Source organism: Mastigoproctus giganteus, chromosome 9 (genome assembly GCF_048544385.1).
Source record: "Mastigoproctus giganteus isolate SK-2022 chromosome 9, ASM4854438v1, whole genome shotgun sequence".
In the NCBI taxonomy this organism is placed as follows: Eukaryota; Metazoa; Arthropoda; class Arachnida; order Uropygi; family Thelyphonidae; genus Mastigoproctus; species Mastigoproctus giganteus.
In genome coordinates, this window is record NC_143583.1 from 154,440,029 (window position 1) to 154,454,482 (window position 14,454).

The 14,454-nt window shown below is 39.6% G+C and overlaps 1 protein-coding gene across 1 annotated transcript in view; it reads right to left on the reverse strand.

Annotated features, from left to right (window-relative positions):
- LOC150080826 (cuticlin-5-like) overlaps positions 1-14,454 on the reverse strand; it is a 45,983-nt gene that overhangs the window by 17,696 nt on the left and 13,833 nt on the right. The gene's annotated exons all lie outside the window — the stretch shown is intronic.

Below are 14,454 nucleotides of genomic sequence, written 5' to 3' on the forward strand. Positions count from 1 at the left end.
TACTTTTTTTTTTAAAGTCTCTTTCTTCTCTCTATATGTATGTATCTCTTCACAACAGACACCATGTTCACGAGTCTTACAATACACTCGAGGCATGCATGCATGCATGCATGCATGGACTGTCAAAGCTAGCAAAATTGCATTAATTTAATCTCTTTTTGCTATACAATTTGTGTGAAAAAAATAAAATAATGATTGCCAAATTTCTATTCGTCCAATTTTAATGAAACAGGCACTGAGGTATATATATACATATATACATGCTAAAGCGCCTAAAAACGCCACTCTTTTAGATTTTGACTAATATCAGTTTCTTTATAAAGAACAATGAAATCAAACCAGCCCAATGATTCTGCAAAGTGTAAAATCGTACATATGTGCACTTTTTAAACGTGCATGTCATTTTCTATGTGAAGTCTTGGCAGCAATAGATTCCATTATTTTAATCGATGAATAGGTCGGCAATAGATTTGATTAACCCATATCCTTCAACTAAATGATCTAATTCTTGCTGATTAGAGCAGCTACGCTTTAACTGAACAGTGTTCTGAGGTGTAATCCCAGTTATCCTATTTGACCATATTCATCATCCAGTAAAAAAAAACACCTTGGGTTTATAATGTAATGTATCTTGGCAGTCGATGGAACTGCCTTCAATCAATGGCACGGTCCATATTCGGAGACAATGCTAAATTGCACTGCTGAGCACCAGCGTTGTGATGTTTGATACCGGTCTGTATAAAAAAAAAATAATAATCAAATGGAAAAAAAAAAAAAAAAAATTACAGGACAATGTCTGACAGAAGCGTCCAACTTCTTCTGGCTAGGAGGCCAAAACAAATAAAATGCTGAATGTCGCCAGCAGCAAGAACAATTTCTTACCAATAATTACGCAATTTTCAAAAATTGATCAACGTTTATATTTACAGGGTTTTTTTTTTTTTACATTTAATACAAGCACTAAAGAAATGTCGAATATTACTGCAAACGGATATTTTGTGACACTCATTTTAAACTCGAAAACGAAAAAAAAAAAAAAGAGCTGCTTATGGTCGCGGATCTCATAATATTAAGGAACGAGCCCGCTGGTCAGCCTCCACATCCCCCGGTATAAAGGCACAGAACTGCAAGTGTACTAGAACCTTTGACATTTTTAATGTAATAGTTTTTAATAATAATGAAAAACTGGCTTTTTAGAGTGCCGGCGTAATAATTAAACTGACCTGAAAGATAAGGGGAAGAAGAGGAGGGAAACGAGTTTAGCTACCCTAAATCTGTATTTAAAAAAAAAAAAAATAATAATAATAATAAAATTATAATTTTTTTCATAATAGTAACAATTAAAAGTAAGATTACTAGGCAAAGGCTGGACACCCATTTTAGATATTAAGAAAATAAATAAATAAAATAAAATAAAATAATAGCTATAATGATAATCCAGTCAAAGGTCTTTATAGTGACCCTCTTTTTAACGTTCCACACGTTATAACGCCCTATGCGGTTGGTCCCGGCCAATTTCTCATTAAACTAATGCTATTTTATGAACAATCGATATAACGCTCTTCCGATATAACGATCGTTTTCTCATTCCATGGGGGGTCGTTATATAGAGCTTCGGCTGTACTTTGCTTCATTAGCTGAAAAAATTCTCTGCAGTGCCGTAAGCGATATGTTTTATTTTGGGTATGAAATTAAATCGACAGTTACTTTCACAAAAATTGATAACGTTCAGGAACCATTTTGCTCATTGTACATAATGGTAGCTTTTATTTCAAAAAAGGTATGTATGATCGCCTATAATAGTACGAAATTTTAATAATATTCTAGAATTGATAGCAAATCTATGATTCATACGTCGAATATTGACCCGACATATTAACTTAAGCGTGTGCTGTCGAGATTAAAAATGATACAAGCTTAAGTATAAGCGAAGTTTCCGTTCACAGTTTTACAGTTTGGTTTTCTAGCCTGCAATACCAAATGCTAAACTGAATAATAAACTCAGAAAGGCTGAATCATCTTCAATTTTTTTTTAAAACATTATCACAAACTTGGAGTCTTCTAATTTTTTACTCTTCATTGAAAACTTTTGGCACCGTCTTAGCACAGGCTTTTCTCGTGCCTAAATTTTCAGTTAAAATCTAACTGTTTCTTTGTCCATATTGAGTTCTGATGCAACCATTCTAATGTTTAAACGACAATCAATTCTAACCAATGTCCTTCCCCGGTCCGCATTTCCATCAGTTTTCATGAATGTCGGGCGGCCTGGTCATTCATCGTCTTCCACATTCTCTCTTCTTTTATGCAATTCAAACACGAGATCGCTTGACATAGTATCTTCCCCATAAATTTGATGTTACAACTCATAACTTTCAGTTGGTATTTTGTTAAAAATTTTAAGTTGACTCGTTAGATTCTATTGTCTGTCATTTTTCCGGCAAACTGCAAAAACACAAAATAATGAAAACCTGTCTAAATGCAAAGACTACTAGGGCCGACTATTAGGGAAAGATTCCAAGTGAACTGCTGTGCTTTTGTTTCACGGGTGACACTTGGTGTGTAGTGGTTGCGCACGTAGTCTCGTTATTTAATAGCAAACCTCGTACGAGTGACTTACGTGCGACTTGGAGTATTTACTGATAAGGTATGTGCAGTAGCAGAAAGGGTCACCAGGACCTTTTTGGAGAACGAATACTAAAAATCTTATTACTTATTTGCCTGATTTATTTTAAGCTTACATAAAATTTTTATATGCCTACCTAATGTGCTTTTTCTTTATAATAAAAGTTACAATAATTCTACAGCTAGCGTATGTTATTTAAATAGAGATACACTTATAAAAAACTGATAGGTCGATTCGTGATGCAACTCATACAGCGTCTCTTGTTTAAAAGATTTGGTACAATGTGTATATTCCCTCGAGGTTAAAGTGATGATTTCCATTTGCCTCCAAATGGTATGAATTTTTTTTTTTTTTTTCTCTCTCTGCCATTCCACAACCCGGAAAATATAGCGAGACTCGGCCATACAACAAAAGTCATAGCATACTGGAACCCATACAGGGTGTACATTTTAAAAGTAAACTCACGTCATTTACATTAAATACAACATTACCAGCCATTGCTGATGTAATTGTGTAAGGGCGTTAGTGGGGCATGTTTCATAACTAGAGGCCGTGACAGATTTGCATTTCAAGTGTTCAGTTTGTTACAATCCGCATTTGAAGTCGCACGGTTCATTACTGGTGAATAAACACCATGCCGTATATCATTGAGCAACTTGCTTTTCTAGTGGAATTTTTCTTGTAAACAGTCTTACAGTGAACTTTAAAATTTCACTTTGCCATGAAGGTATTGATACTTTGGATAAAATTATTTCACTGACGAGGGGCAGTTTCACCTTAGTGGCTACATCAAGTCGAAATTGAAGAATATGTATGGCTGCAAATCCGTAAATTTTTTTTTGAAAACCCCTTTATATGCAAAAAAAAAAAAAAAAAAAAAAAGAGGAAAGAAAGAAAAGAAAAGTAAAAATCGATGTTCGCTGTACACATATGTCGAAGAGGGACATGTTGGGCCCATGTTTTTTAAACAAACTGTCACCAGTGATGTTGTTTACCAAAACATCATATTGCAGTTTATTGCACTTTAGAGGAAACTGCATGCAAGAGGCATATGGCTCCAACAGGATGGGAAAACCTGACATACGGCACACTCGACCACTGAAATGTTACACGTTTTTTTGGGGATCGACTTATATCAAAAGGAGTCTGGCTACCTAAGTCTCCTGATTTAACACATCCCCAGACTTCTTTTTATGAGGGTTATTAAAGTATACGATAGCAATCCATAAACATTCAGCAGCTCAAAGCGAGTACTGAAATGCAATCTGGAGTGCATCGACAGAAACTGTTTGTCGCACCTTCGCAACATCATCAAAGCAACGAATTTATGTATTTCTAACCACGGAGGACATATAGAGTACTGTTTATAATTATTATTTTTTAATTATTCTGGTAATAAGTTGTATTCTCCTTTAATAGTTTTGAGTTTACTTTTACAACGAAAACAATGTATACGCGCACAAATTTTAAACTTTTTCGTTGTTCTTAAATCTGTGGAGAAATGCTTGTAGCAAGTTATGTAAGGTACCCATTGCGTTTACATTTCAGTTGCGTTCGATTTTTATTCTTAAATTAATTGAAATTTTCATTTTTTCTGCGATTAATAGAAGCGAAAAGTAAATAACTAATTTATCTTGTTACAATTAATTACTAATTAACTAATAATATATAACTGTTTTCATTCAATACACGTACCTCACAACGTAATACTCACTCTTCATTTTGTAATACTTTACTTATTTCCTCCTGAATTTCCAATAAAAATTGAAATGTAACACGCATTTCACGGATTTGTAATTTTATGAAACAAACAAATGCCAACGTACTTCGGATCGTAATATGCGGTCAATATTTTTGTAATATACTTTATTAATTTCCTCCTATATTTTAATAATTGAAATTTCGCATTCTACGTTTCTGCTCTGATTAATATTATGCGAAAATAACAGTAATTCATGATTTCTATATTTATTAAATCGCTGACAAAAAATGAGCTTTCAAAAAGAAACGAGTTTCAAATCGAGTTGTTACATGCGGAGATGGACATGATGAAGACAACAGGCACTTTACGCATATGCGAACGCGTTTAAAAACAGATACAGTATAAATTTATTAAGGCTTTCTTTTTTTTGGAGATATTTGAGATATTGACCATTTCGTTCATAGCGCACTGGTTCAAACGGTTCATCGTGCATTATATCTGTACAAGCGTGTGCACAGGCCGATTTTCACATTGGAATTGAAAATCCCTAAGTTGCAGTATTACCTTAAAGAACTCTATAAAGAAATTGAAAACAAAGATCAGCAGTTTCGAACACAGTTCTTGAAACTGATCTTCAGTGCATCAAACTCCACTGCATTTATTTCCTCTGCTTGCAGTTCTTCCATCAAGTCATCCCTTGGCCTCTTCTCCTAACCTGTCAAGCCTCAACAGGCTGGAAGAAGAAAAAAAAATTCTACCTCTGGAGCAAACCTTGATTCTAAAAGAAATTGATCCGCCGATCCCAAAAATACCAAAATTATGTCTCTAATACGTCTCCATTTAAAAATACACTGAAATTTTAGTAAACTATTGTGCCAACAAATTTAAATATCATACAATAATACATATGCTATCTTAAGATGAGTCTAATTTTAAAATACTTTAATCAAACTTATAATGTACGTAATTTTATTTTCTTAGAAATGGAACGTACTTTTCATCGACATTTATAGTCGAAAACAAGCTTGAAACTCTGGGGTATGTTAAGGTATCGCGTTGCTGTAAAAATCACCTATTTTACAGCTCGGACAAACTTTTGTTGGAAAAGCTGCCGAGATTACAGAACAGCAAGCTCCGAAGAGAAAGTGGTATTTGAGTGTATCAAACCATTGGGAATGGTAAAGAGAGCATCACTGAACTGTGGGAAGATTCCCTTGACCAGAGAAGTACAGTATAATATTAATATCTCCCTAGTCCAAAGAGGACGTATAGGCCAGTGAGTCTGACTTCTGTGATAGGAAAGATCATGGAGTCCACGGTTACGGTTGCCATTCGGGACTATCTCGAAAAGAAAATGATGGAAATCTTGCCGAGATTACAGAAGAGCAAGCCCCGAAGAGAAAGTGGTATTTGAGTGTATCAAACCATTGGGAATGGTAAAGAGAGCATCACTGAACTGTGGGAAGATTCCCTTGACCAGAGAAGTACAGTATAGTATTAATATCTCCCTAGTCCAAAGAGGAGGTATAGGCCAGTGAGTCGGACTTCTGTGATAGGAAATATCATGGAGTCCACGGTTACGGTTGCCATTCGGGCCTATCTCGAAAAGAATGATGGTTCTGAATGGCATAGATCACAGCAAAGGGAGGGCATGCCTAACCAATCTGATAAAATACTATGATGTAGACATTAAGCAGTTGGATGTAGGTAACAATTTTGACTTATACACTGAGTGATCACTGAATTATGACCACCCCTATGAAAATTGAATGGCCACGTTCACTACGTGAGGAACGAGAGTGCGGAGTTAGTCGACCTACGTAGCATTGATAAGGTGTCAGTGGTTCAGTAGGTCGTAAAATTCCGAGCGTGATGGGTAAAAGGAAGGATTTATCGGACTTTGATAAAGGACAGATTGTGGGTGCTCGACGAGCTGGTGCTTCGATTTCCCAAACGACTGAACCGGTGGGGTGTTCGAAAGCCGCCGTAGTTAAAGTGTACCAGGACTGGCGTCAAAATGGTCAAACAACGACCCGACGGCAAAACTGCGAAGGTCAGCGAAAGGTTGATGTTAGAGGTGAGTGCCGGGTCCGACGACTCGTACAGGCGAACAGGCGCAGCACTGTTGAAGAGTTGACTACCCAATACAACATGGACCAACCCGGAACAATATCTGGCATGACCATGCGTCGCACGCTCGCACGTATGAGCTATACCAGCAGACGCCCCCTACAGCATCCTCTCCTAACCAAAGTTCATCGGCATAAAAGACTCTGTACGGATTTGGCGTCAACATCCATCATGCATGTTATCAAAAGTGCAGGCCAGTGGAGGCGGTTGTATGGTATGGGGCATGTTTCACTGGCAGGAACTTGGACCCCTGGTGCATGTGGAACAACGTATCAGTGGTCTCCGCTATCGTCAACCGTTTGCTGACTGTGTACACCCCGCTATGTTACACTTTTTCCCGAATGACGATGGTGTCTTCCAAGATGACAATGCCCCGAGCCATCGGGCACTTGTTGTGCAGGAATGGTTTGAGACAGTTCTGACTTCCAGCATATCGATTGGCCTCCGAACTCCTCGATATCAATCCCATAGAGCACTTGTCATATCAAGCGTCTGAATACACCAATCACTGCATTGCTGACCTTACATGACATTACACACAGCTTGCTTAGCCATACCTCCCGATCGCTTCCGACATCTTGTTGAATCAATGCAACATCGGATAGTTGCTGTACTGAGGGCAAAAGGTGGACCTACGAAGTATTAGGTAGGTGGTCATAATTCAGTGATCACTCAGTGTATATATCTGAACTTAGTAAAATATTTTGATACAGTCAGGAGCAGCAGTGCGTAGCACACGCTTCTTGATTAGACCGGGGTTCGAGCCCGTGACCACCGCATATCTACGGAGCAATATGGCCTTAGTTGCTAATGCTCCTAAAAACCCAACAACAACAACCTACTGTTAACATCCTACGCTGGATTCCATATTGGCTAAAAGAGAGGAGAGGAGACAGAGACTTATAAATAGTCATTCATCAGAGTGAACCAGCATAACAAATGGAGATCATGGATCAGTGTTGGGTCCTCTTCTCTTTCGTATTTCATAAATGATATTGACAGTATCCGAGGTAAACTGTCAACGTTTGCTAATGATCTGAAGGTGAGAAGCTAATTCACAACCTAAGCCAATCCATGTTTCTTCAAAAGGACATTGGATCGATTGCACATATGATCCGAAAAATGGCAACTACTAAAGTTCAAAAAGAAACGAGGAAAAAAAGTTCAATGCTTCTAAAAAAAATGTTATGCATCTGGAGAGCGGAAATCCTGGAGTCATGTATAAGAAGAGAGAATTCCTGGAGTCATGTACAAGGAAAGAGAAGCTAAAAGTGGTTAAAGATGAAAAACACTTAGGTGTTATGACACTTAGTTGTTATTTAATCTGACAGGAAATTTTCCATACAATGAAAACTTTTTCAAGCGCGGACCGATGTTTGCAGATTTTTTTTTTTTTCGTCGCCCACATACTGTATAGCTATAAATTAATGTATTTTCAATAATTATACTCATAGGTTCAGGAAATAATGATACTACCATTAGGACATTTAACATACCAGTAATAATACAAATAGGTATTCATTACCATCAGTAAATATAAATAAAAGATAGGTAATTCATTTCTTTGTTTATTATGAAAAGTTTGCATAAAATTGACATATTTTAGGAAAGGAAATAAGAAAAATTTCTTATAGTTTTATGTAAGTATATTTCAAATAAGTTGTTCGCGGACTACATTTTGGGAAACCTTGCCTTAAGATCATCACGGGCCATCGTGGGTAGCACAGTTGGTAGAATCTCCGAACACCGGATGGAAAAGACCTGGGGTTCGAGTCCCGTCGATGACGATGGGAATTTTTATGGGCCTTTTTTTTCACAACTTGGCTGTGTTAGTCGGTCTCAGGCAAGGATATCATGGTTTTTTCTCCCGGAAACTCGGTTTTTCGTCCAGCAAACAGAAAATCGACGACAGAACACACTCGATTTACAGAGAGTACATTCGGAGTAATATGGCCTTAGTCGAAACAACAACAGAAGAACTGATGGGAATGCATTTCTACTGTGCGGAAAACCTGCCGAAACTTAATTTTGAGGTATTAATATAATGTCTTTTATCCTGTTAGATAAAAGCAGAAAAGCCAACGCCACCGTCAATAACCATTATGGTTCTTACAAAAAAGGAACGTGCTCTTTTAGTAAAACTTAAAGGTTTGCGTAAAGGTCCTTTGACGTGGGGCTTCGAAAACTAATAAAGAAATTTGAAGCGAACGGGGAGTTAGGTGTAATTCCAGGCAGGGGACGAGCACATATCGGAAAAGAGGTAGTGGATGAAGTGGCGGTTGCAAATGGCCTCCAGGTCAGAATGCAAAACACTACCAGTTAGTAGTGCCAGAAATGTGTCAAGAGACTTGAACCTTCCTTGGTCTACTGTATATAAAGCGCGTCGAATAATTTTACACTGGTTTCCATACAAGATTCACGTAGTGCAAGAACTAAAGTCTTGTGATCAGCAACAATGAATAGACTTTATTCTACGATTTCTGGCTCGTTTGGAACTTGACGATATATGGACTCGAATGATCTTGTGGTCTAATGAGGTACATTTCACTCTTCATGGGCTGTAAATGCACAAAACTGCCGAATATTGGGAACTTCTCCTTCATCTGCTGTGCATGAAAGACCACTACAAAGTTCACACATTACAGTATGTTGTGAATTCACAAAGTTTATAATCGGACCATTTTTCTTTGAAGAGTCTACACCACATGGCCCTGTACGGCACTGCGCTCTTCTAAGAGATCACATTATTCCCGCTCTACAAGAAAGGCAATGCTTGGAGACCGTAGTGTTCATGCAAGATGGTGCATGTCCCCACGTTGGTCGACAAATGAAGGAACTGCTCCGTTCAACATTCGGAAATGATCGCATCATTTCTAGAGACTTACCGCAGTTCTGGCCAGCCTGATCAACAGATCTTAATTCCTGTGATTTCTGGCTATGGGAATACCTGAAAGACAGAATTTACCTATCTTTCGGGTATTTTTTTTTTCTTCGACAAATCGCTTCCCCATACCCTAAATTAGTGGTTTTCAACCGGGGTGCCGAAACAACATTCCAGGGGTGCCAAGTAATTTGGGTTTAAGTTACTTAAACATTGTTATTTTTTAATTTATATATTTATTTCATTATAAAAAGGTATACAGTATCTTTTTAATTTTGTGGTGATCTAAAATTGATGTTTACTTAGTACCTCTATATAAAGAATAAAATTATATACTGTATATATATAATTTTTATTATGAATGTAATTGTATTAAGTAATGTATTATAAAAAATGTACTTTTTATAATTATATTATTATAATAAATATCATATAACATATATATTTTTTAATATTATATATATGTATATATACAGTATATACAGAGAGAGAATCGGATCTAACAGGCAGAAAATTGAGTAGGGGTGCCGCAAAATAAAATAAATTACTTAGGGGTGCCGTTATTAAAAAAGGTTGAAAACCACTGCCCTAAATGATATACCCACCAATTTTCACAGCGCTATCTCTAACCGTTTCAGTTCTAGGGCCACTCTCTGGAATATAATCCTAGACGAATTCCTGGCCCTGGACCTGGGGGAAGTAAACACCCAGGCCTTCGCAGACGATCTAATACTGACAGTCGCTGCTGAAAGCCGAGCACATATGGAAGTCCAAGCACTTAAATTGCTTCAAGACTGGGCCACTGTCCACTTCTTAAAAATATCAACTACAAAAACTAAATCTATACTGTTGAAAGGCAGCCTAAACTTAAGAAGACCACCACAAATTAAAATCCATAGCCAGACAATCAATCTAGTCGCCGAACTGAAGCATCTAGGTATCATTCTAGACACTAACCTGTCCTTCCACCCTCATCACAAATACTTGAGATGAAAAAATAAGAAGATATGCCGGATTAATAGCCAGAATAACAAGAAAGGACTGGGGACTCAAAAAAGCACACTAACACTGTACTATAAAGACTTCTTCACACCGGCGATTACGTACGCTTCCCCCATGTGGTTCCATAGAACCACAAAAGTGGTTAACAAAAACATCTTGGACACCATACAACGCTCAATTCTCCTGGTCATGTGAGAAATCACAGGTGGCGCCTGACCCTAACACTATGCACACTATCTCCTGGTCATCACCCGTGCCTGAAGTACTGTTTGTACGCATGCCCTCAAAGTCCTGGCAGGGGTCCTACCCCTCGACCTAGAAGTTATACGCTGCGGAATGACGTACCACCTGACCAAAGGATTACCCTACACTCTAGGGGAATACATCATCAGCGTATTAGAGAATAGAAGAGAAGAAAGGACCAGACTTGAGAATCATGTGCAGCAGGCTTGGCAGGAAAGGTGATCTGCTTCAACAAAAGGGGAAATTACCAGGAAGTTCCTGCCTACAGTTGGACGCGTGTATCCTAGAGCCCCCCCTATTGGTTCCACCCAGGTCTATTTACAACGTTTCTCCTGACGGGCCATGGTGCCTTCAATGCAAAGTTAACTTATTTTCAAATAAGGGAAGACCCCCCCCCTCTGCACATGTGGAGAGACAGAAACATGGTGGCGCCTCCGTAGCCAAGTGGGCAGGAGCAGCAGTGCGTAGCCACGCTTCTTGATTAGACCGGGGTTCGAGCCCGTAACCACCAAATACGGAGGATGCGGAAAGGTCAAGGAATGGCCACCGCATATCCCCGGAACAATATGGCCTTAGTTGCTAATGCTCCTAAAAGCCAAATAACAAACACAGAAACATGGTCCCACATTAGGTACAGCTGCGACCATTATGAGGACCTCCGCTGTCGACTTATGATAGAACTCACATATCTACCAGCAGGACTGGAGCATCACCTTCTAGACTCGAGGGAGGAGTTCCTGGCCTTCACGCCAGGAACTCCTCCCTCGAAGTTTGCGCAAGAGGTGTTTCTAGGCGGAGGACACTTATTGCTACTCATCACGACTAAAGACAGTAACTGAATGAAACAACTCAACCTAATGGAACAGAAACATTCAAACGGAAAGATTGAGCTAACCACACTAAGGACCTTTTGCAACAGGACCACGACTGGACACGGAACTGACGCAGTCCACTACTCACCTGTCTCGAGATCCCTTTCCGGAGGAACACACCAGTGATTACCAAGTCCGACTTGACTCTACACATCTCCTGAACCTGACACCAGCGGCTATGACCTCTGAAACAAACTCACCGGACATGACTATTGCTGCAGCTTGCTGCTAAGGCCATTAGCCTCCCCGTACCAGTGCACTTTTGCACGGTACTTTCTTCCTACTTTCTGGGTGGGGGAGAAGTCAAATGGCTCCTCCCCTCCTCACCACCCCATTTTTTTCTTCCATCTGGTGGGACATGGGCATGTCTCACTGACCATCTGGAGTTGCCTTCTCTATTGACCCAACCTCTGTCTTACCCCCCCCCCACACCAGTCTTCAGTCTCTGCACCCAATCTCTAACTTTGCGACCACGTCTAATGAAACCAAAAATTTCCAAACCCACACTCAAAAACTTAAGTCAACCATGCAACAATCCTATTACCATTCAGCCTACCCCCTTTCAGCATAAAATATAGTATTTTTTTTTTTTTTTTTTTAGGTGCTAGGCACTGAAATCTCAGGAAATTAGGTGGCAGGGCCTGCCAGAGTAAATATAACTATACTGGGTGTACCTGGTCTGCCTCCACGAGGCCAAGTGTGGGCAATGGTGGGTCCCATTAGGGGCCCAACGGCTAAAAGGTCAGATGAACAACGGTACAAAACATTACACATAAACAAGATCCCCACACTTTTAAATCTCTGGCCTTTACAGTTTACTATATCACACAACAATGTACTGTATACTAAGCGGAGATGGGGGGGGGGAAACCCCTGGTGCTGTTTGACCCAAAAACACTTTACACTTTAATCGTTTTGACACTAGGGTCTCCTGAATAAGGAAACTTATTTTATAAGCACCAGGTATATGATATCAACATTATTTTTTTGCATCCAGTTCCTTTGTGACCACATCATAGTATCCAATCAAATTTATCAGACAAGATCTCCTTTTAACAAACACATGCTGTGTCTTAACTATTACTGCAGTCTTGTCTAGATGATCCTGCAATGCTTCTTTACCCAGAGACTCCATTATTTTTCCAGGAATACAAGTTAAACTAATAGGTCTATAGTTACTGGTGTCACCTTTTGAACTCCCTTTTTGAATTGGGGATACATTTGTACACCTCCAGTCCATGGGGACCTTCCCTGAATTGAATCCAAGGAAGCTCTCATAATTATGGCTAAGGGTTTACTTCCCTTGCTGCCTTCTTTAATATAACTGGATAGATTCCATCTACCCCAGGTGCCTTCTTTACGTTTAACTTCAGCAATTATTACAAAATCATTTAGTTCCATGAGTTTGGTAAACTTCTGGCATTCTCCTCCTTAAATAACTCCTCATGTGCGAATGAAGGCGCAAAATACTCAATCAGTTTATCAGCTACCTGAGCATGATCATCAATAGTGAAACCATCTATATTAAGTGGATCACTCTGATTCATACCTTTCTTTCTAGAGTTTACATAAGTAAAGAACTCTTTGCCGTTTTTCTTTGCATCATTTAGTTTTTACTTCAAGTAATTTCCATGTCGCAACCTAGAACCAAGGAGTTCTACTTGCTGTTTAGGTAAGTTTAGATCACGAAGTAAGTTATTCAACTATTCTTGCTTAATTAACTTCCCGCGTTATAATTTTCCGGTTGGTAGTCCAAATCTATCGAAGTGGGCGGTCAAGCAACGTCTGCACCGCAAGAATCCTTGCTATATTCATCTCACGGCTTGCTTTATTATTATTATTATCAGCTATATGGTGCAAGAAAGCCTGAGGCTTATGTTGCACCAGCCAAAAAAAAAAAAAAATTCTGATTTACTCCGAGAGAGAGATGTTATGTATGTTATTTGGTTTTTTAGGAGCATTAACAACTAAGGCCATATTGCTCCGGGGATATGCGGTGGCCACTCCCTGACCATTCCGCATCCTCCGTATTTGGTGGTCACGGGCTCGAACCCCGGTCTGATCAAGATGCGTGCGCTACGCACTGCTGCTCCTGCCCACCTGGCTATACGGAGGGGCCAGAGAGAGAGAGAGAGAGAGAGAGAGTAATGATGATATCCAGCTCAGGACCCTGGGTGTGTCAAGCCCATACTCACCAGATGTGAGTCCCTGGGGTTTAACCCATTATTCTGGGGGGGGGGGGGATCTAGTGTCGGCAGTTCTTCATTATGTGGAGTAGGCCTTATTACAAACTCGTTAGAATATTCGATGCTGTGCTTGTGTTCCTGGACATCCCTGATATGCTTTTCATGCAGAAACAACGATCGCCAATGTGGCTGCGCGGTTCTTGCCACACCACAGAAACGGTAAAACACATACAGGGAATGGTTATTTAATTCGCGGACTGGTGCAATATTTTATGTTTATCGCGTGAACTTTCCATGACTGCCGCTAGAGGCGCTCTCCCTGATCGCTACTGAGCAGACTGTGTGCGCATGCCAGTATTTGACCAGCTAGTGTTGCATGAATTGAGTATAGTAATGAGTGTCTTGGTAGGACGGCCAATTCCGGTGTGACCGAACTTTCCGATGTCAACTGGTTTCTCCATCAAGACAATGCCAGGCCCCATAGGGCTAATATTGTGCAGGCAGTGATCACTGCCATAGGTGCCAAGGTTCTGCCACCCCCCCCCCCTTATTCACTAACTAATTTTATGAGCCCCGTGTGATTTCTTTCTGTTTCCATGTCTAAAGAAAGCTCTGAAAGGCAAGCGTTTAGCGTCCAACACAATGATGCTCGCAGGGCCACAACGGAAGCACTGCGCAGTCTTTCAAAAAATGACTTGCAAGAAGCATTTAATGCGTGGGCGAAAGTGTGTAAAGTTCAAGGGAGAGTATTTTGAGAAGAAGAAATCCACAGAAGATTCAGATGATGACAATTAAGATAAGATCTTGCACCAGTC